Below are 24,612 nucleotides of genomic sequence, written 5' to 3'. Positions count from 1 at the left end.
TGGTATCTTGTTGTGGTTTAAATTTGTGTTTCCCTGATAATTATTGATGTTGAGCATTTTTTCCATATTTGTTGGTTTTTTGTATAATTTCTATTGAGATTTGTCTATTCATGTCCTTTGCCCACTTTTTGATGGGATTATTTGTTTTTTTCTTGCTAATTTGTTTGAGTTCCATGTAGATTCTGGATATTAGTCCTTCGTAAGATGTGTAATTTGTAAATATTTTCTCTCACCTTGCAGGTTGTCTGTTTACTCTGCTGACTATTTCTTTTGCTGTTCAGAAGCTTTTTAGTTAACACCATATAATACTACTCAGGCATAAAAAGGAACAAAGTAATGTGTTTTGCAGCAATTTGGATGAAGCTCAAGACTATGTTCTAAATGAAGTAAATCAGGAATAAAAAAACAAATATTATATTTGGTTCTCATTTATTAATAAGTGGAAGCTGAGCTATGAGGATGTAAAGGCATAAGAATGAGATAATAAACTTTTGGGAGTTTCAGAGAAGAATGAGAGGGGAGTAAGGGATAAAAGATGACATATTGGGTATATTGCACATTGCTTGAATGATGGGTGCACCAAAATTTCAGGTATCACCACCAAAGAACTCATCCATGTAATCAAAACCTACCTGAACCACAAAAATTTTGAAATAAAAATGAAAAATAAAAAAGTTTAAATAATAAACCTCTCTGAGAAAAGCTAAAATTATTTTTTAAATGCAATAAAAATAAATGGGTTAATTTTAAGTGAAGATTAGAATTTAGATCAAAAAAAGATTCTATTTTAACTGGGTCCAGCATCACAAAGTTTAGAAGGTAGAATGCTCAGAGAATGTAAGTAATTTGTTTTAGCTGCAGGTACATAAGAGATAGCACTGGGAGATGGGAAAGGAGAGGCAGAGGCTGACCAGGACATTAGGTATGTTTTCTATCAGCATGAGGTGTTTAGATTTTGTAATGAAGGGATTGGGGAACTGTTAAGGAATTTTAAGTTAGGGATGATAAGATAGCCTCTACTAAAGTATTAGATACATTGTTAGCTAAGGGGCTGACATTGACAGATACTACAGAAAAAAAAAAATTAAAAGCAGACCAAAAACAAAAAAAATCATACAGTTCATCTCAGTAGGCCTTGGGAGATTCCATTTACTGGAGTAACTGCACCTCTTATTTATTTAGTGCTATGTGTTTATATGCTAAATATTTTTTATGCCTTGTGGCATATAAACTGCATACGAATTCTATAAAGTTGTTGTTAAACTATTATCATTTTTTTTCTTCAAGTTAAACATTCTGTTGGCCAATTTCACAAAACTAAGAGGAGCAGAAAGGACTCTTTCTTTGAATAGACACTGTCTGCTTCCTGTAGAAATATTTGGTCTATTCAGTTACACCATCAGCTCAGGACTTGGAAATGTTAGGTTCTTAAAGGACTACTTAACAGGCATCCCATTACACACACACACATACACACACACACACACACACACACACACATTCATCTTCTTTTTTGCACTGAGCATTGAGTATGTTCCATATACTGACTTAGATCCCAAAGGTATAAAAGTAAATAACAGGGTTGATTTTTTGTTTTTCCCCTCACAGAACCTACAGTCTAGAGGAAATAACTTGATGTAACTTTGAATGTATTTTTATGTATTTAAAATCTACTGGTACATATAATTTTGTACAGTACTTTTTGAAAACACATTATTTAGGAATATTTTCTTATGTTATCCAAATTTGCGTGATTAGAAATTGCATTGTAATCAATTTTAACTATAGATATTATTGTTTATAACTCTTGATCTTCATTTCTGATTATTTTCTTATAATGTTTTCCTGGAAGATGCATTATTTGCTTAACAAATAATTTTCCAAAAGTTGGTGCTAATTGACAGTCTTATCACAAAGTGTCTGATAGCACTGGTGAGAGGGATTTTTTCTTTTTCAAATGCAAATGATATCTCGTGACATTATTGGAAAATGCCCAGATATGAGTCAAAAATGGTCACAAGGTTGACCCAACATTTTTCAGAATCGTTTCTGTATGCTAGGGAGTTTTCAACTTTCATTGTTTTGCTTGAAAATTAACAGAATTCTTTTTGTTGTGTATCTTGCAATGAAAATATTATTGAATATGGCTTTCCTTTTCCTAGTAAATTATTGTGTGGATGAAACTTCACCACTTCTATACTACTGCATTTGAAGAAAAAGGAAAGGATAAAGATGAAAAACAAGGAAAACTATAAAGAAAACTAATTAGAATGTTTTCTAATTAGTTGCACATCAGCCTCCTTGGCTGACTCTGAGTTAATGTTTAATGTTTCATGTGGGTGAACATGATTTCAGACATGGCCTTATTTTCTATGCTTCCTAGTCATGAATATTTTGTTTGTAATAGCAATTTCTTTGAAGATTTTTTCTTTTATGATGAATATACAAAATTAGTACATCACTATATTAATTTAAAAAAACAGTTAAGAGTGAGAATTCTTTCCCCCACACAAATCAGAAATTCCACAGAGTATTCTTAACTCAGGGTTATCATCTGTTTAAATACCTGCTATACATGCCACACACATTTGTGACTTTCTGTAACACCTTTGTTATTGCTAAAATTAGTACAATCATAAAACTTATCTTATGATATTGTCTTTACAATTAAAGAAATACAATCTGTAAAGAGCTTTGAACAGTGTCTCATACCTAACTAATGAATAAATTTTAGATATGATATTGTATATACTTGTTTTAAAACTTAGTTCAGCTTTTTGCTCTTCTGATAAAAATTATACAATTACCAGATTCAAATGTAAAACAAATTTGAGGTTTTATGTGATTAATTGGAAAAATTAATATGAAAACAAGTTTGGTAAGGTTAAAATCACAGAAGCTCATGAGAAATGTATGGTTTCTGTGGGAAGTATGATTGCAGCTCACACACACACACACACACACACATTTATATGCATGTGCCTTATCTGTTTATTTGTATATATGCTATTAGGGAAATATATATATAATGGCTGTTTAGAAAATATCCGAATTTTGGAAGCTAAAATACAACTGACATTTGAAATATGTTTAAAGATAACTTTTGGAAACTACCAACTAAGAAACCAAAATATGAGGCATAGGAAATTAAGCAATTGGAGTGGTGAGGTTGCTTTTATCTTTTATATATGTTCATTTATATTTTCCTCTTCTAAATTCCCATGTCCCTTAACACATAATAGATAACATAGAATGGTTCTGAACTTTAAAAAAGGTTAACCTTTTACTTCTGATGAAGAAAAGCAAGGTTAAGTTCTCACCAAAATGATGCTGAGTCCTTTGTATTCAGGAAAAAGAGAGAATATTTTCTTCAAAGATGGCATCTAACTTCCTTTCTTGTTCAAGCTAGATTCCCAGAATTCCAATCTGTTCTAGGTCCACAGAAACCATATGTGGTTGTAGAAGTGAGTAGAGGTGATCCACAGCTTTGAAATGGGGACAGAGAGAAACTAGGCTGAGTCTCACACCAGACGACTTTATATAATTTCAGGTCCACACAAAAAGAAATCAAGAGAAAAAAAAAAAGGGTTAGGTGGAGTGAACAGGTTAAGAAAGCAAAGCCTAGAAGTATTTCCTAAAGCAAGAGGATATGGGCGAAGAAAGCTATCAAGGGCACCAAGGCTCCAAAGCTCCTTGGGACAAAGAAAAGACCCTAAATAAATCCTTGCAAATAAAAGCCTTTTCACTTGGGCTCTATACCTGATATTTTACCTTGGTTTCAACTTTTAGACCAAATATTGGAGGAGAATAAAATGGAATTCTTTAATAATAAAATTTGAAAGTCTTTTATCATAAAAATGAAGGCTAAAATGGAAAACCTTCTTTATCTTACCATTTTTTAATTTCTATGTAATATTTGGAAGTCTGTGAGCCACTGAGAAGGGGCACAATCTAGATTTTCGCCATCTACACATCTAAACATCTCACTGATAATGGACAAAAGGTTCTGCTTTGGTTTGGACCCCAATAAAGTGATGTTATTTCTATTCTTTAAAGTACCTATGAAAGTAAACTCTTGTTATTTATAATTACTTAAGTTTTACAAACTTCTTACCATAAATGTTATTTCAATTGATCCTTGCAGATAATACATGAGAGACATAGTATTTGTACCATAAAGTTTATTTCAGAGATGAAGAATACACATATTTATATATTACACACACACACACACACACACACACACACACACACACATATATATAAAATAAACTTAATGCCTCACCCTAAAGTTTAATATTATGTGACTACTAGAATCCAGATCTAAGGTAGCACTTATTTATGTCAGAAGTAGGAGTAGAGGCTCTTTGGTATTATTATTTTCTTAATCTCTAATACTAAGAAAACAAATAGCACATGGATATAAATTTAGAAATCTTTGGTTATGTAACAGGGCTTCAGATTCAATGTTAGATTTTTTTCTGCAATAGTGCTGAGATCAACCAGTCTGTGTGAGATTGGACAGGTCCCTGCAGTTTCTCATTAATTATTCTCCATCTAAAACTATTACACTTTGCATTTTGAACAAAGGAGAGACAAATGTGTTTTATGTTTTAAAAGGATTCCTGTAGCTAGTATGCCTAACATAGACTAAAGGAGACAGGGATAGAAGCAGGTATCAGTATGAGGTTACTACAGTAATTGAGAGGAAAGATAAAGATGATTCAGACTAGCATGGTTGCTGGAAAGAAGTTGACAAGTGGTAATATTCTGGATATGTTTTGAAAAATAAATACAACAAAATTTTCTAATAAACTGAATAAAAAATAAAAGAGGAGTTATTAGAGATTTCAAGTTTCGGGCCTTGATAATATCAACAGATGGAGTATTGGCTATAAAAATTTACTTCAGAGGTACAGATAAAATTCAATCAAAATAATTTCCCAGACATTTTATTAAGAATTGTAGTCTGGGTTTTAATTGTATCTATAGTTACAAGCTTATAAGATATAGATAAGAAAAAGATTGCTTTATTATGTAAGAAATTGGAGATTTTCTTTATAAAACCTACAAGAAAAGAATAATGATAAATATGCAGTTTCCACTTCGATATAATAAAACAACTGAAGTGTAAAAGATGTAAGCAGATTTGTTTGAAAAGAAAATCAATATGAACTAATGATAGTCTGTGTTAAAAATATGATATAATCTTAAGCTTATCCATGAATGGAAGTCTAGTTTCTAGGTAAGGATTTCTGTCAGCTAGCATTTGCTCATCTGAACCATAGAAGAAAAAAAACAAAAGTATTTGAATAACTATTTTCTCAATTCTCCTAAGATAGTACATAACTATCACCATTCTGGATGTGTATGAGAGAAGTTAATTAGTATATAATTGGATGCTTTAAGGCATTAGTACTTATCCTCTTGTGTAACCATGTTTAAGAAGTGCTGGTATGGATCAGGGCCACATCTGGCCTACCACCTGTTTTTGTAAATAAAGTTTTACTGGAACACGGCCATGCCTACTGTTCACATATTATCTGTGTTGCTTTTATGCTATAACATTAGAGCTGAGTGCCAGGAAAGAGACTGTATAGCCAGAAAAGCCTAAATTATTTACTATCTGGCCCTTTGAAGAAATAAAGGATTCTAAATAATTGGCTGAATCAATACACATAATTTGTCTACTTTAGACCATGCTAGTTATATGATACCTGGAATATTATGTCACATTTTCCACAAAAGATCTTGATAAAAATTAGTTTCAAGAAAAAGATGAACAAAACAGTGCAGAAATAGGAAACTTAATATATGTGTTTAATTCAGTTCATCAAAAATTAGTTGTATCCTTTGTATATACCAAACACTGTATTTGGTTTGGGGTAAAGAAAGAATGAGCAAAATCCATGTGTTCATTGAGCTTATATTCTAATAAAGAAAATACATATACATAAACGTAATGCTGTGTAGCAGTGTTAAGTTAGAGTTATGTGCAAGGTGCTTTAAACATAAGTTAATTCGGCTGATGGAGGACTGGCAAAAGTTTCATGCAGAGTAGAAATTTGATGTGGGATTCTAAAGAATGGAAGAAAATATTTACAAACCATATATCTGTAAGTGGTTAATATCTAAAGTATATAAGAAACTCCTACAACTCAGCACAAAACCTATTAAGTCATGCTAAAAATGGGCTAAGGACTTGAATAGACATTTCTCCAAAAAAGGCATACAAATGGCCAACCAGTGTATGAAAAGATGCTCAATGTCACCAATGATCAAGAAAATGCAAATCAAATCCACAATAACATACCACCTAGAAATTGTTCTGATGGCTACTATGAAAACGATACAAGATGACAAGTGCTGGCAGGGAGAAGAGTAAACCCTGGCCCTATAAGAGGGAATGGCAATTAGCACAGCCATTATGGAAAACAGTATGGAGTTTCCTCCAAAAATTAAATAGAGTATTGTGTAAAAGGAGAGAAGATTAGCATTCCCCTTGACAAAAGGAATAGAAAATCAAAAACTTATAAGTGGGAGCTAAATGGTGAGAGCATATGGACGCATAGAGGGAAATAACTCATACTGGGGCCTATCAGAAGGTGGATGGTGGGAGGAGGGAGAAGATCAGGAAAATAACTACTGGTTTCTAGGCTTAATACTTGGGTGATGAAATGATCTGTACAACAAACCTCCATGACACACATTTACCTATGTGACAAACCTGCACATGTACTCCTGAAGTTAAAATAAAGGTTTCTATAAAAATAGGAAAAAAAGGAAAAGAAAATTTGGAAAATTTTCAGATAGATAAGAAAGAAAAGAAGTATTCTAATGGAAGAGTATGCATAAGCAAATAATGAAAGTTATAACTGATGTCTTTGTAGAAAGGTGAGTACAAAGAATATTTTGCAAGCCCCAATGTAACTTTGCCTATAACTTCTGACATCCTTATCCTGGTTTCTTTCACCAGCATGACGTTTTCATGATATAGCAGCTGCTGAATGACTTAGTGGTACTCCATCCTGTACCTCGGGGACCTGAGAACATGGAGGCAACCCTGCTGGGTGCTCTGCTTCAGCCTGCTCTGGTCCTCTTTTGATCTTATTCCCTACCACTAGAACAGATGGCCAAGAGGCTAGACCCAATTCAGTATCCCATTACTTCTTCTACACCATCTCCATCTTCTACAACATCTTCATTTCAGGGTTACTGGGAAGCCTGAAAACCCCTCATTCATTGCTCCAAGCCTGTTTCCAGAGACTGAGTGGGCCTCCTCCTTTGTCTGCAACCCTCATCTCTGACTTGTGTACTCTTAGGACCATAGAGCCAAAGGGAGACTGCTTGTAGTTGAGAAGCTGGGATATGTGGGTCAGGGTATATACATATTCCAGAGGGACCTTACTGTATGGAATGGAACTGGAGGGAAAAGAAGAGGGGGCAGCACTGAACTTCCACTTGCACTTTTGTGTTAGACCCTCCAAATGTAGTGGACAAGCCTGCAGCCAGATGCCAGAAAATAACAATCAACTGCTAGACGTTGCTCTAGAGCTACATATAGATTAGACTCACTTGCAGAAGAAGCAAGAGCTCAATAAAACACCAAACAAAAAAACAGCATCCTGGGAAAAACACTTGGCTAAAGGAAATAAAATAATGGATTCTGACCTTTTGATTAATCATCAAGATTTTCTATCTCTTTGCAAAAATGAAGCATTCATAGCCCCTCCACCATTACTCTCAACACATTCAAGTGAACCTCTTCTTTTCGGCATTCTTTTGAGTAGTTTGGCTTTTTCTTCCTTTTCTTTTCTTTTAAAATCATACTTTAAGTTCTGGGATACATATGCAGAGTGTGCAGGTTTGTGACAGTAGGTATACACATGCCATGGTGGTTTGCTGCGCCCATCAATTTATAATCTTCATTACATATTTCTCCTAATGCTATCCCTCCCCTAGACCCCCACCGCCCTAGAGGCCCCAGTGTGTGACGTTCCCCTCCCTGTGTTCATCTGTTCTCTCCCCTCTCTGTGTCCATGTGTTCTCTCCCCTCCCCATGTCCATGTGTCCAACTCCCACTTATGAGTGAGAACATGCAGTGTGTGGTTTTCTGTTCTTGTGTTAGCTTGCTGAGAATGATGGTTTCCAGCTTCATCCATGTCTCTGAAAAGGACATAAACTCATTTTTAATGGCTGCAGAGTATTCCATGGTGTATATATGTCACATTTTCTTTATCCAGTCATTGGGTTGGTTCCAAGTCTTTGCTATTGTGAATAGTGCTTCAATAAACATACATGTGCATGCGTCTCTATAGTAGAATCATTTATAATCCTTTGGATACATACCCAGTAATGGGATTGCTGGGTCAAGTGGTATTTCTGATTCTAGATCCTGAGGAATCACCACAATGTCTTCCACAATGGTTGAACTAATTTACACTCCCACCAACTGTGTAAAAGTGTTCCTATTTATCTACATCCTTTCCAGCATCTGTTGTTTCCTGACTTTTTAAAGAATGCTGTTCTAACTGGTGTGAGATGGTATCTCATTGTAGTTTTGATTTGTATTTCTCTGATAACCAGTGATGATTAACTTTTTTCATGTTTGTTGGCCACATAAATGTCTTCTGGTGAGAAGTGTCTGTTCATATCCTTCACCTATTTTTTGTTGGGATTGTTTGTTTTTTCTTGAAAATTTGTTTAAGTTCCTTGTAGATTCTGGATACTAGCCGTTTGTCAGATGAATAGATTGCAAAGATTTTCTCCCATTCTGTAAGTTGCCCATTCTTTCTATAATCCAGTAATCTCTGAGCTTCAAGAATTTCAGAGAAAGAGGATTCTGCATTGATTAAGACTTTTAAATCTATGGGAAATACCTAATATATTCATAATTAGTTTATAATTTCTTTCTCGTGAACTCCACATAAAAGTTTCTCACAGCAAATAATAACATGTCTCTAATATATCACCATCTAACTCTAATAATCTTACTTTACATATATTGTTTTTCTCAAATTGCTCCCTTTGAATTTTTTGTATGCTACAGCAACATGAAAGATTTTGTTTTTAATGAGTTTTAAGACTAAGCATTACTTAGTAGTTTGCCCCAGTTTTTCATACATTGTAGATTTTGCTTAAAATAGCTTTTCCTTGTTTATACATATGCATTTACATGACTATTTAGGCTTTTAGGTCAAGTTTTAAATGTAAATTTTGTAAGTAGAGAAAAATCAGCAATGTAGTCAACTTATTAAGGACCAGAGAAAATTAATTCCTGTACAAAGACTATAGATTTTAATTCACAGTTTATCTATAAGGTTATCAAAAATTGCTTAAATGACTAAAAATGTTTTTTTTTTTGTTTTATTTCCTCATTGAATAAAACTTATTTTTTTTAGCAAATAACAAAAGAATGAGTAATCACAAATGTCTAGACTGGGTTAGCTAGAGCTGTACTGAAGATTTTGAACAGAGTCGGGTTCTAGGACTATGTATGCTATACTAAACCACTTGGTCTTTATTATGCAGTCAGTGGGAAAACCATTTGGTCTTTATCACGTGGAAAATGGAGATTTGGCAGAACTTTTTGTGTTTGGTTTTTGTTTTTGTTTTTGTTTTTTGGACTGTGTGGATGATCATATCTGAATTTTACAGACATTCTTGGAACTGTGAAGGACTATTTGGAGGGTCAAGATCCTAAAAGGCAAAATAAAATAAAATAAATCAAATAAGATAAAATAAAATAAAATATCAGTTAGAAGGTTGTTACCACAGTGCTCATCAGAGGAATTGGTCCAGACCATGGCAGTGGAAATGGAAGGGAGAGACAGAAAGGACTTATCATAGAGAAAAAAGTATTGCTTGTGGGAAGTGGGAATGTTTAGTCTAGAGAACAGAATCCATACACAAGGTTTTGAAGTGAAGAGTTTTTGTCTGGCTTTTAGGTGAAATTAAATTCTCTTTGTCTTCCTTTTTCTCTCTTAAAATTTCCATAGACATATGGCTTTTGATGGAGGGTGTGTTTTCTCCTAGAGGAGGCATTCCAACTAGGGAAGCAGTGGAGTGGTACAAGTTGCCTTAGGTTGTAGATGACAGTCTAGTTATACTAGATCTTATGTATAATTTAGATAAACGATTACCAATAAATTAGATTAACTTGAGTGAGGATAAAAGGAAAGAAATTATCAATAGTGTGTTATTGAGATGAATGTAGCAGTGGTATTAAAATTTGAGTTGTACTTTCTGCTTCTCTGCTCAATATTATTTTTTCCAGGCTAAAGTCTAAACTCCATGAACTTATTCCCATAGCACAGTTCCTAGCATACAGTGGGTACTTGCTGTAATTTAGAATGAATCATCAATGAAGAGTATTAGGCAGAAATACCTATATACGTTTTTCTCCCACTACACATGTTTCTCTTAAACTTAGTTGCACATTATATCATTTGGAGGAACATGCCAAACTACCAATTACTAGAACCTACCAAGCAAGACCCACTCAATCAGAATATCTTTGGAAGTGGGAGGAATGTAGACATGAAATATCACATACTAATATTTTCAAAAGTTCCCAGGTAAACATGCAGCCAGAATTGAAAACTGCTTCTACATTGCACAAATGTTTCTTAATCTGTAATCAATTTGCCTTTGTTTTAGGGAAAAGGCTGATTCCTTTTTTTTTTTTTTTTTTTTTTGAGATGGAGTCTTGCTCTGTTGCCCAGGCTGGAATGCAGTGGTGTGATCTTGGCTCACTGCAACTTCTGCCGCCCAGGTTCAAGCCATTCTTCTGCCTCCGCCTCCAGAGTAGATGGGATTACAGACGTGTGCCACCACGCCTGGCTACTTTTTGTATTTTTAGTGGAGATGGGGTTTCGGCATCTTGGCCAGGGTGATCTTTAACTTTTGACCTCATGAGCCACCCATCTCAGCCTTCCAAAGTGCTGTGATTACAGGCATGTGCCACCATGCCTGGCTACTTTTTGTGTTTTTAGTGGAGATGGGGTTTCAGCGTCTTGGCCAGGGTGGTCTTGAACTCTTGACCTCATGAGCCACCCATGTCAGCCTCCCAAAGTGCTGGGATTACAGGCATGAGCCACTGCTCCTGGCCAAGGCTGATTCTTAAATGGCAAGCTTACAGTTCCATATCATTTTTATGTAGGTAGCAACTGCTGATAAATTTTTCTTGCAAAATAATTGCTGGACAAAAAAGTGCAACTACCTACTTGGTTCTCTCGGGGTCAGTATTCAAACTATCAGTGGTGAAATGCTGGTAGTGGCAGCAGCAGTGTGATCTTCTCATGTGAGAAAAAATCATTTGATCAATTTTCTTGAAATTATAGATCAGGTCAGGGCATGGTTTCTGTGAAAATATGGTGTTCCACTGGAAAACAGAGAAGTGTTCCAAAAGCTGCATTCCCTTTTTCTGAGAGAAAATGTTCTATTTTATGTAACTTTCCCAGCACCAGGGCTCAGAAATATTCCTCTTTAAAGCCACATTAATGTCTTCTAGCTCTATGCATACGTGGCTTTCAATTTTTCCTTCTTTGATTTCTTAGCAACAAATTGACAATAGCAATGTTAGGAGTTTTCCATTTGCCTAAGAGCCAACTTTCACCTTGACAACAATACTGCCTTTAGCATATTCTTTTTAAATTTTTATTTAAAAATAAAAGTACTAATGATAAATCTCTTTAAAAAGTGTAAAGTTTTAGTAAATATAACCACATAAAATTAGCTCTTATTAGATAGCTAGTATTATTAGGTTATAATAATACATACCTCAAACATTTGCAAAAGTCAATTATGGTGTGTCTATTCAATTACTTTTTCAGTCACTTGATAAATATGTTTTGATAATCTAGTAAGTGTCAGGTAATTTTAAGGCTCTTTAATACAACAGTGTTCGAAATAGAGAAAAATGCTTGTATCATGGAGCTTATCCAGTATTCAGGGGATGTAGACAATAAACAAAATAATTTAAACAGAAATATAATATGCTAGATAGTGGTAAATGTTCTGGTTAAAAATAAAGCAAAGAAGGACCCAGGCATGGTGGCTCACACCTGTAATCCCAGCACTTTCAGAGGCCGATGAGGGTGGATCACAAAGTCAGGAGATTGAGACCATCCTAGCCAACCTGGTGAAACTCCGTCTCAACTAAAAATACAAAAATTAGCTGGACGTGGTGGCATGTGCCTGTAATCCCATCTACTTGGGAGGTTGAGGCAGGAGAATCACTTGAAACAGAGAGTCCGAGGTTGCAATGAGCCGATGCTGCGCCACTGCACTCTAGCCTGGTGATGGAGCAAGACTCCATTTCCAAAAAAAAAGCAAAGAAGCAAAGAAGGGGCGTCATACATTTAAATAAGGAGATCAGAGGATGCCTTGATGAGAAGGGGGCATCTGAATAAAGGCTTGACTGAGGCAAAGGAATAACTATCTTGGAAAAGGTGAAGGGAACATCAAGTCCAAAGGCCCTGAAGTAGAAATATTCCTGGAATATTTAAAGCAAAAAGTGTACTTCAGCTATGAGAATGAATTCAGATTTTTAAAAATCAGTGACAAAATCAGTGGAAGGGAGTTCAAATCGTGTAGATTGTAGGCTAAAGGATGACTCGGCTTTTACTGTGAGTGAGGTCAGAAGCCACTGGAGGCTTATGAGCAGAGGGCTAACAGTGGGGCGGATTGGACTTTGGTGTGAACAGGATCTCCTGGCTACTGTATTGAAAATAGACTGAAGTAGGGCAACTACTATTATTGGCAATGGTTTTGACCTCTTCCCTGAAGCAGCTTTATCTGAGTTAATCTGATTATGAGGAGCAGAGGTCAGATGCAGAAGAGGTAAGTCTATTTACAAAGAGAAGCTGCTGCTGGAAATCAGGGTTAAATTAACAGATAAAAATCAGGAAACCCCATGGTTCAGAGCTATAAGTCACAGAGCTGGTCAGAATAGTGTCATCATTAGCACATGTCAATGCATGACTTTTTGACATTGAAACTCTATGTCTCTGGGATATATGCATTTCAACATACTATAATACCTAACTAACACAAAAATCTGATTGTATTAATTTAAATTACATTTTAAAAACAAGTAATTTGTTATAGTTTTTAGAACTTTAAAAACTGGGCTCTCTCTACTGTGTATCAGTGTAGGAACTTTGTTGGATTGACAAGATGTTGGTTGCTCTATACCCAAAGTGGTGTTATGCCTGGGATGTGTGCCCTTTGCTCTGGAAGTTCTCCAAACTGAAGTGGTTAGAATTTTAGGCAAAATATACAAATGAACCCATAATCTATAAAAACTCATGAAAATAACTTCATTAAGCATAATTTATGAAATGTTTTTTGTGTTCCAAGCACTCTACTATATGTGGAGGCTAAAATGGAGAGGGGGTAGTGTAGTAGCAGGGTCCATGGGATAGGGGAGAGTGTCTTGCAGTGGTTGTGAGGTCAGAGTTTGGGCCAGAGAGACCTAAATTCTAACCCTGATACTTGCAGGATTTGTGACCTTAAATAAGTTATTCAACCTTTCTAAGCCACAGTATCCTTATGTGTGTCTTGTAACTACCAAAAGGGTAGGACTTTGATTTGAATATGGTCACATCTAATTTCAAAGGGGAAAGAGAAGTGCATGTTCACTATGTGCTGGGAGAAAATGAGGCCTGGAATATTTATAAGTGGTGAAAATAACAGCAGATGGCTCCCTGCTTTAAGGAACTGGTCAGAGTTGAATTGGCTGAAGTAGTTATCAGTGCATGAGGATCATGTCCTTGAGTTTAAGAGTTCCTGGAGAGGACTGAAAATAGCAACACAAGAGCGTTGAAGAGTAGTGTTTTGGGGAGATTATCAAGTAGATACTTAGGCACAGGAAATCATAGGGGACCCAGACACAGAATCTCACATAAAAAAACAAAAAAAGTTTTTAGGAGGCACTAACAAGATGTCTGGCTTTAACCCATACTGAGGGAGTATGAATAATTTATACTTCCAGCTGAGGGAGAGAGAAAACACTGTGATCTGCGGTCTCTACCCATTTACTAAATGGCTAACCTTAAAGAATTTTTAAAATTCTACTAAACTCCACTCTCCTCATCTGTCAAATAGGGAAAATGATACTTACCTTATGGGCATCTCAGATTTAAATGGGATCTGATGAAAAGTGTTTAGCACAGTACAAAGCTATCCTAGAAGGCCATTGCAACTGGTGATTCCTCTACCCTTTGTCTTCTTTCTCTGTTCCTCAAAAATATAATTATTATTAGCTCAACCTCTACTTACATTTTGAGAATTAATTTTAGGAAAGAGTGTGGACTTCCTGAATGTGTCGCTTCTGACCATGGCCCACCTGCTCAGATGTAGGGTAAAAGAGAGGAAGAAGAGAAAATGAAAGAGAGAATGAGAGTTAATAGGCCTTTTTTGAGATTATCAGCAATTTTCCTAACTGGAACAAAAGAAAAAACACCAGTTAGGGATTCCTTCTAGTTTTTGTAGTGGTTGGTAGTAAAAGATAGAGAGTAGATGTGGAATGGTGCACCCTTTGAAGACACATTACAGGAGAATGGTGAAGAGGCAGATGTATGTCCTGGCAAAGGCTGCCCCATGAGTTATCTGCAGGGGCTGCAGAGCCTGTAAAGATTAATGTGGCAGAAGTACTGACATTCTCGCAGCCCCCTACCTGCCAGTTTATAGTACTGGGTTATGGCCAGCAGGCCAAAACAGAATATTGATTTGCCTGTAAAAACAGAATATTGATTTTCTTCTATTGCTTGATGCACAGGTCTTTTCTTTACCCCACTTTCTCAAAGGAAAACATGCATTTTAAAATCCCCTTGACTGTATTCCCTGAAAGGATGCAATAAGAAGGAAACATTCTCTCTGTGTTATTCTTTCAAAAAATTCACAGAGTAATCATGAAAAAAATACAAGAAAAATCCAAAATGAGGGATACTGTTTAGATGATGTGACCAGTACTCTTCAAACGTGAAGATCATGAAACACAAAGACTGAGAGATTGTCACAAATTAGATGAGACTAAGAAGACATGATGAAATGCAATATAGTATCCTGAATTGGATCCTGGGGCAGAATAATATTAGTAGGAAACTTGAAAAATCTGAAGATAGTCTGTAGTTTTTCACTAATTTTAATTTATTTGATAAATGTAACATGAATATGTAAGATGCTAACAGTAGGTGAAGCTGAGTGAAGAGTATACGAGAACCCTCTGTAGTATGTTTGCAACTCTTTTATACATCTAGAATTATTTTAAACTAAATCTGAGAAAAAAATTCTGCGGCACAGACTATACCTTGCTCTCTTGCATCATGCCAAGTTTGTAAATTTGCAGAACAGCAGCTGTTTCGCATTTGGGATATTTTGCCCTCCTCCTTGTCTATGTCTTTTCCAAACCAATTTAGCTGAAGTGCCTGGGAAAGGAAAAATTATGGAAAAGGAGACTGAGCAGTGCTCATGGAAGGTGAAGGAAATTCTTTATAACTAGAACTTAGGTTATATTTCAGAACATCAAAAAGGATAACTATGAGGCCTGGGCATGGTGGCTCATGCCTGTAATCCCAGCACTTTGGGAGGCCGAGGCAGGCAGATCACCTGAGATTGGGAGTTTGAGACCAGCCTGACCGACATGGATAAACCCTGTCTCCAATAAAAATACAAAATTAGCTGGGTGTAGTGGTAAGCACCTGTAACCCCAGCTACATGAGGGTCTGAGGCAGGAGAATCACTTGAACCTGGGAGGCGGAGATTGGGATGAACTGAGATCATGCCATTGCACTCTCAGCCTGGACAACAAGAGCAAAACTTTGTCTCAAGAAAAAACAGACACACAAACAAAATAAGACAACAAGCAGCTACAAAATAAGGGAAATCACTTAGATAAAGACTAACATGGGGAAGGAAGGAGACCCTTTTCCTACTTCTATCTCTATTATGTTTTCCTATGTAACTCATATGCCAAGAGTATATAAGAAGACCTTGCCCTAATGAAAAAACAATTAATTGAAAGGAGTAATTTACAAATAATCTTGGAAGGATAAGAAAGGAAGACACTAGTCTCACTTAGAAATTCAGAAGCATCTCATGGGCCACAAATAATCATGAAATAACCTGAAAATGTGGGCTTGGTGCAATTGCTTCTATTGTCATTTTTATTTATCACGAAGAACAATCAGTAAGAGGATTATTTCTGTAGTCACAACTCTCATTGGTGAGTAAAGTATTTGGTTGTCTCCAGGGAGGTGGAACTGCTGCCAAGCAGCTCATATGCATGAGGAACCAAGCATGAGTTAGGACATATATTTTTACCTTTATGATTTGGGAATTTTAATTATGACAACTTTTTATTGCTGATTGTTTTAATCAGTAATAAAAAATCATAACCCCTTTTTCCAGGTAGAAGGAGCGTCAGTAGGGATAAAGCCATTTTAATGTCTCTCATGTCTGCTTTATTTGCTCTGGGGCATGCCATAGTCAAGAAGAGTAGACTGTGGTATGTGACATAGGATACTGAACTTCTCAGATTTATTTTTAATGCATCAAAGCTGGCTCCCATTTTTACCACATTAAACCATCCTTCTGGTCTTACTCATATAAATGTAACATTATTGCCCTCCCATGCTATACATTTACTCAGCATATTCCTTCACTTGTATTTCTACATGTTGAATTTTTCCATTCTATCCCAGAGGGTTGGAGCCTAGAAACATTGGACTCTCTGATCTTGTATATTAAAGCTGACAGAGTATACAGAAAGTACTGTTATTGATTCCTTTCATTCACGTGGATTTATGATTGTTTTGCCACATTTACCTCATCTATTTCTTTCTTCAACACATTTTTCTGACATATTTGAAAGTAAGTAGTAGAAAACATGATGTATCATTCCTATAGTCTTCAGCCTCTCTCATTATCATAAGGACTTTCTCCTATAATAAACCTAATCCCATTATTACACCCACAAAATTTCACGATATAATAGCACTATCTAATATATTGGCAATTTTCTGCAATTGTCTCTCAAACCATTCTTATTCTTTATAGTTTTTTCTTAATTCATTCCAGAATTAAATCAAGGATCACACATTGCATGCAGATAATTTAAAACTTCTATGAGCTCCTTTCCTAAAACTAATTTGCCTATTGGAGAATCCAGCTGAGTCACCTTTCTTATATCTTATTTTAAAATGCTTATTTCCTTCAAATAAAAGAGAGAACAGAGCAGGGATGAGATGCATCACTTTCATTCATCCCAGATTCTTTTATTATGCATTGCTCTGTTATAAAAACTCCTGAGTCTCCAAACAATAAAACAAAATACCACATTGTCATCTGTGCAGTATTTCTCAATTAAGTCATAATATCACTTCTTATCTTTGTCATTATATTTGGTGTTGCCAATAAAATTTACTTTCTATCTTTCATGATTAAATATTAAACTTTGTAATATGTATTTTTAACATTTCCAACTAATAATTTATGAGAATTCAAACACAAAGAACATTTTAAAATTGGAGTCTTATAATATTTTACTTTGCTTTTGGTTTGTTTTGGAAACAGTATCTTAACAGTGTTGCTCAGGCTAAAGTGCAGTAGCACAATTATAGCTGACTCTAGCCTCAAACTCTGGGGCTCAACTCATCCTCCTGCTTCAGCTTCCTGAGTAGCTGGGACTACAGAGGCTCACCAACATGCCTGGTTAATTTTTAATTTTTTTTTTTAATTTTGTGAGGAGATGGAGTTTCAGTATGTTGCTCAGGCTGATCTTGAATTTCTGGGCTCAAGCAATCCTTCTGCCTTAGCCTCCCAAGTGCTGGCATTACAGACATGAGCCACCACACCTGGCTCTACACATTTTAAAATAAATGTATTTAAATGTATTTATTGCAGAGAATTAGGTGATCATTAAGTGGCTTTAAGTTTAAAAATGTTTTTGTATTGTAAAAAATGAAACTACAACTAAGGGAAAGGAAAAAATATAAATTATCTTAAGAATTTATGTTTTTGTTTATTCATGGAAAATGGTGATTATAAAATAGCAAAGATGTTATGATTTAATTTGATACGTGCCAAAATTTACATTATATCAGAAATTCCATACTTTGCAGCCAGGTAAACATAGAATAACAAACTTTAGATGTTAATTTACAGATGTATGAGGAGGTACGGTTGCTAAATTTCTATTATGGAATAACTGAACAAATATGTTTGAAGACTGATGTCCTAAACACTTTTAAAACTTTGCTTTTTCTCAAATTTCTAATAATAACTTTTCATTTTTATTTTCTTACCGACTCTGCTTCTTTCTTTCTCTGAGAAAACAGCATCTCTGAACACCACATCTCCCACCTACCTTCATCTATGTTTCTATGCTCAAAATGCTGTTATTTTTTTCCCAGTGTTTTACATATATATGTGTGTGTGTGTGTGTGTGTGTGTGTGTGTGTGTGTGTGTGTGTGTATATATATATATACACACAAACACTCAACTTCATCTGTGCTACTGGTTACATTCCATCCTGATTTCTATCATTTCCTTTACAGAAAAGTAATTCAAAAAGTGTTGAATGCCCATTATTTTCAAATTTTCTCTTCTGTAACTCCTCTCTCTTTTACATCTCCCCAGGCTCTTGCTCCTATCTCTCCAGTGAACCCGACATTATTAAGAACATCAGTGATTCTGTGTTGATAAATCTAGTGACCGATTTTTAGTCCTCAGGGATATTTCTCAGAGTTGGGTTTTTCCTCCTTGTAACATGTTCCAGGCTCCCAGTAACACACTTCTCTGGTGTTTCTAATCCCTGTAATAGCCACTCTCTCAGTATCTTTCATTAGCTCCTTTCTTGTCTTCCCAGCATATGAACATTGAGAAGTGTACCAAGACTCAGTCCTTGGGCCTCTTCCCTGTGTATTAAGTCTATCTCATACCTTTAGCAATTTGGGCTAAATTAGATATTTAAGTACCTTTTTTTATAATTGATGATTCTCATATTAGTGTCTCCAACTTTAATCCTTCTCTCGAACTCCAGACACCAAAAATATACATCTTAACTTAGTTATCTAAATTGACATCTCAATTTAGCATATCAAAAACTGAATTCCTAATTCCCTTTCCCATTTCAAACTTTTTCTCATAATTTTTCCAGTCTCTATTCTTATGTTCCAGCTGATTTGGCAAAAATCCAGAATCATCTGCCATCATCTCCAACCTTCCTCTTTAACTCTCTCTCACATATAATTGTTCCACCTGCTGACATTATCTTGAAAACATATTCATAATCTGTCTGCTTCAATCACTTTCATAGCTAACACTTAGGGTCAAGCCACCATTATCTCTTTACAGATTCTTGCAATATTCCTCTCATTGATTTTCTACTTCTTCTTTTGCTTCACTTAGGTCTGTTCCCCAAATAGCACCTGAAAGGATTATATTTATATAGAAATAAGATCATGTCACGTTTTGCTCAAACTCTTTTATTTGCTTCCCAAAAGCCAGGTTCTCATAGTGGCCTGTAGAGTCCCACATACTTGAGTTCTAAGTAACTTCTGAGATGTGGTCTCCTCTTCATGGCTCCTTCTGCTCCAAGTACCCTGTCATCTCTGAAACACTCCACCTACCCGTTATGTACTCACATATCACTCCCTTACTGTCTGTGGGCCTTTGCTCAAATGCCGCACTGTTCCTAAGTGTTTTCTGCCATCTTTATCTAGATTGCAGCTCCATCCCTTCCTGTTTTATTTACCTCTATAGCACCTGCCGCCATGTAACACACTCTGTATTTGCCTGTCTTCTTAATATCTGCTTCTCCAGACCCCACTATCATCCCTGCAAGGATGTCCTAAGGGCAAGGATTTTTATGTTTTGAATAAATTAAGTCAGCTACTATAATCCCATTTTCTAGCAGAATGCCTGGACCTCTTAAAGAAAGTCTATAAATGTGTCTGAATGTGATTAACTTTTGGAAAAAAAAAAAGAAATAATTGAGACATTTGATGGACTTTTGTGCAGATTTTATTTTATCAAACATAAGCAGTTGTAATGGTTACATTATGCTTTTATTTCCTTAAAAAAATTGAAGCTTTTTTAGTAAGTCTACAAAGTCAGGCACACAAAACTCTTTCTGCTTAGATCTTAGTAATTATGAAGAAAAATTGAAAGATTATTAATTGGAGAAGTGGTGAATGAAGTAGTACAACTTAAACTAGGCCTTAAATTAAGTAGATAAGATTTAGAGATCTCATGTCTCCTCTTTTAATCATGAAGGCCCCACCCTCATAGATTTATCTAACAGTCTTACCTCCCAAAGTCCCCACCTCGAATTCCCATCAAATCAGGCTTAGAGCTTCAACACGTGAATTTTGAGGGGACACATTCACTCTCTAGCAAGAACTAAAGACATTTCATTTTATCTTCTAGACATGAAGAATTTATCCAATGGTGGGGTGACTTATTTTTGTGGGAGAATGAGGAAATAAATGGGGATGAGGAAATAAAATGGCCAAACAAGGCTCTGGGATGAGTAGTAATATAGATGTAAAATGAATTAAATACAAGAAAGTTTGAAAGTAGGAAACCTGGATCAGCAATTATTTCAATAGAGTAGAGATGAAGCAAAAAAAGCAATACTGGAAACATTAAAAGGTAACTATCCTAAAGCCTGAGAGTAGAGAGAGATCATAATTGGTAAAAATGAATTGCAGAAACCTACTGCAGAGTGAGTGAAAAGGGAAGTCTTATTTCAGAAGATGACATATAACAGGATATTTCAGGTGGAACAGTTCTCCTCGAGAGTATTGAGGGACAGGTAAAAGGAGCATTGTGTTCAGATGTGAAATGGTAGAAGATGAGGCAAAAAGTAAAGTCAGAGGCCTTGAAGAAATAATTTTCAATAATGCCTTAGAGTTAACAAATTAGTGTGTCATTTGCTTCAACTGAAAGATACTTAGAGGAGGTATGCTTCAAACAAAGTTGAGCCCATTGAGAATGTTAAAATAGGAGAAAAATCTATGGGGACCAGTATAAGCAAATGCCTAAGTGGCATAAACAGTACTCAAAAAGTAGGCATAAAGCAGGAAATGACTGATAAGACTGAACAGACAATGGTGTTCTGGAAAGGCAGAAGGGGACTCTATAAGAAAAGAATCTGACTGTTTGAAAGTCTTAGAGGTATGAAGAGATTTTTGTTGTTGTTGTGCTTTTCCTCTTGCAGTCTAGGGTGCTTAGCATTTATTTATACCTAATGAATATAAATCTGGAATCCAGAATGCCATAGGAGCTAAATACACAAACTTCAGCAAACCTCTAATTGCATTTTGTGCTCTTATTTTTGCATTTTCTCAAACATAAACATCCAATTGAGAAGAAGTAGTATGTTGACCATTTAGAAACATTCATGGTGGCAAAATAGTGAAAGATGCTACCACCGAAAAGCATGATGCTGACAGCCTGCATGCATTTCTGTCCATTTGGCAATTAAGTACTTCCATTGAGGCAAATGTTTATGCTGAAATTATAATGTTTAGATTGGCCATTTTCAGTGGGTTGCATTTCTAGAAATATCCTACAAAGCAATATGCCCAGGAAATAATTAACAAAAAACTAATTCGGAATTTTCCAAAGGCTGACCTATGGCTCCTAAAACTCTACCAGTAGACATATCTGTGGATTTGCACACATAGTAAATTTGAATTGTGTATTTCCAACTACTAAATTAGCTTAACTTAATATCAACTATGCACCCAATACTGCTAAGGTGTTTATTCTTAATAAGAAGAGAAATACTAGGTCTTATAATGGGGAAAATATTACAGTGGGTTAATTGGATACATACAAAAGAAATATTTTAATAAGAAAAGGTGATATAAAAATAGAGAGATGGATAGAGACAGATAACTTACATTTCTATTTGAGGGAATTTCCAATTAGCCTTCTCTATGGTGTTAGAACACAGAATGGATCTTGAAATACAGGTAGCATATAAATAGTAAGTTATGCCATAAAAGTTAAAAGGACACACTTGTCAACATCTACTCATAAATGTTTTGAATTAAGTGTGCTATATAGACACATTTCAAATAACAAATATAATAGTTTCACTTTTCATATATAGCTTACACACTATAAGGTATTCTGGCTAAGATTACACCTAATAGAAACTGTTCAAACACAAGTATATGGAGTAATAACTAATAGTTGCATTATTTCAAGTGAAAATTAAACTTTTCTCAAAGATATATATTTTTTTCTTTAATGTGTGGCAGTGGAGTATAGTAACAAATTAAGAGAAAAGTAGGAAAAAGTCTAATTTTTAAACTACTTTTTTTCTCCCAATTTATAATCAAAAGTGTCTAATAATTTTTGTCTGTGTTATTTTTATTGCTTTAAACTGGTGCATTGAAATATGTACAAATGCAAACATTCAAATAAAGAAGGCTAAAAGTAATATTTTTGGTCATGGGGAATGCTTCTTGAGTTGTCTTGTTTCTCCCAAATATTTTATAAAATACTTTTTAAAAATAATTATTATGAATATTTTAGTTAATATATATGCATATATATTAGAGATATACATATGTTATTAGATATTAGAATACTTAGAAACTAGGGAACCAAATTTTAAACTCTTTCCAATGCTTAAAGGATACTTTGCCTGAAAATTAATGAACTACCTTAGTTATTAATAATTCTCATTACTATAGTTTATTATTTGTATATCTCTCAATATTACAATGTCAACACATATTGAGAATATGATAAACAGTATATCTGATCCACGAAAAGTTGGGCATTGGTGATTTGGCCTAATTTGTCAAAATAGGTCAGAGACTTGTTTGTGTAGCTGACCTCGGCAATCTTAGAATCATTGTACTGTGCCTAATTGTGTACATCTGTTTCATTCGGTAGCTTATTCATTCGAACACACTGAGACCCTGCCCTGCTCAGACACATTGTTGTGAGAAGGATGAAAAAAATGAAAGGACCATCCATCCTTTCAGAGTCATGTGTTCTCGTGTGGGGACTAGACAACTGCACAAATAATTATAGCATCATAAATAGATATTCTCATCAATGGGAAACCTAAGGAGAGGTTTCCAAATTTTGTCTGAAGATCATAGGATTCTTAGAACAGGGAATATATAATCAAAGCCCTAAAAGATAAAGAGAAGTTTTCCAGATAGACAAGGCAAGGAAGAGCATCTTAAACAGAAGAAACAATGCAAAATAAGGAAAATCAGTGTCTTAGGAGTAGGCTGTAAGGCCCGTGGGCTTTTGAGTGAGCAACAGAATTCACTCACATGCTATCAGGCACCATGATAATCAATTGGATGTTGTAACAGAAAGACAGTGAGATATCTTTGTATTGTTTCTTTGTCTCTCTGTGGGTATATTTGTATGTGTGTTGGGGGTAACTTCAGTGAAATCCCCTGTTATAATAGAGCAGGGAGGCACAGAATATGATCTTTGAAAACCCTCCTAAAAATGATAAAATGTCAGGTGAAAAGAATTGTGTTGGTGGAGAGAGGAAACAGATGAGAACATAGAACACTTTACTCGTCAAAAATTGGAGTTGATTCTGGCTTTATTATGGTCGTATTCTGTATATGATAAATGCTTCACATTTGTCGGATTCTATTTTCCAAAGGCAAATATAAAAAGAAAAATAAAATAACAGGAAAAGACAATAAAAGATAGACCATCAAACCTCCCTAACTGTTGTAATAATAATATTCCATAGGAAAACTACTTTCTCTGGTTTAAATAAAGGAATTCGCAGCCACAACTAATGTATTCACTAAGTATATTACATGGCTTTTTAAATCAATAATTTAAAAGTGATAGTGAATAAAAAATTAAATGGAAATGCAGATGTTAATCATAAAATAAGATTATGGAACTCATTGCCCTCACACACATTTCAAATTGCCTTTAAGTATGATAGATTTCTTTTGCCTTCTATGGTCATTTATATTATTCTTTCTGTCTAGTTTGGTCAGCTTTTTCAAATATCACACTGGCCATTAAACATCTGTCATTTTCATGACATGCCCACACCGTTTGTTTCTTACCTTAAAGAAATAACTGGAATTAAATGTGAAAGACTCTTAAGAGTGGGCCTGATAGAATTTTGAAAGCATAGGTGTTAGTTATCAGCCATAGAAGCTTATTACTGCCATTGCTATGTGGCAATATATATAGGTACCTATAGATTGGCAGGACTTGAAGCTATATAGCTTATTCCTAGAATCACCTGTGACAATGCCCTCCCATCCTTAAAAATGCAAACTTTGAGTTTGTTCCAGTAGTAGTAATAGTAATAATAATAATAATAATTCATTGTTAACACTTACCAAGTGCTCATACTTGTCTAAGCACTTAACCTGAATAATTTAGTTAAACCTCACCATAATCCAATGAGACTGTGTTTGTTTCTGTTATCAATGTTTTACAGATTCATAAAACACAAAAACATAAACTATATTTCCCAAGAATATGCAGTTAAAAAAGATGGAGCTGAAATTCAAATAACAAGCAGTTGATTCCAGAGCTGGAGATTTTAACTTCCTCACTACTTTGCCTTTCCAAGGTTCACCTTT

At 35.0% G+C, this 24,612-nt stretch overlaps 1 protein-coding gene and 1 pseudogene across 50 annotated transcripts in view; both read left to right on the top strand.

Annotated features, from left to right (window-relative positions):
* The window catches only part of PPFIA2 (PPFI scaffold protein A2), a 506,309-nt gene that overhangs the window by 237,747 nt on the left and 243,950 nt on the right, over window positions 1-24,612 (top strand). The gene's annotated exons all lie outside the window — the stretch shown is intronic.
* On the top strand, window positions 6,468-6,534 carry LOC118144700 (U6atac minor spliceosomal RNA; annotated as a pseudogene).

The sequence above is a fragment of the Callithrix jacchus genome, chromosome 9, assembly GCF_049354715.1.
Source record: "Callithrix jacchus isolate 240 chromosome 9, calJac240_pri, whole genome shotgun sequence".
Taxonomy (NCBI): Eukaryota; Metazoa; Chordata; class Mammalia; order Primates; family Cebidae; genus Callithrix; species Callithrix jacchus.
Note: the sequence above shows the minus strand (reverse complement) of the source record. Positions and strands in the feature narration are given on the sequence as shown.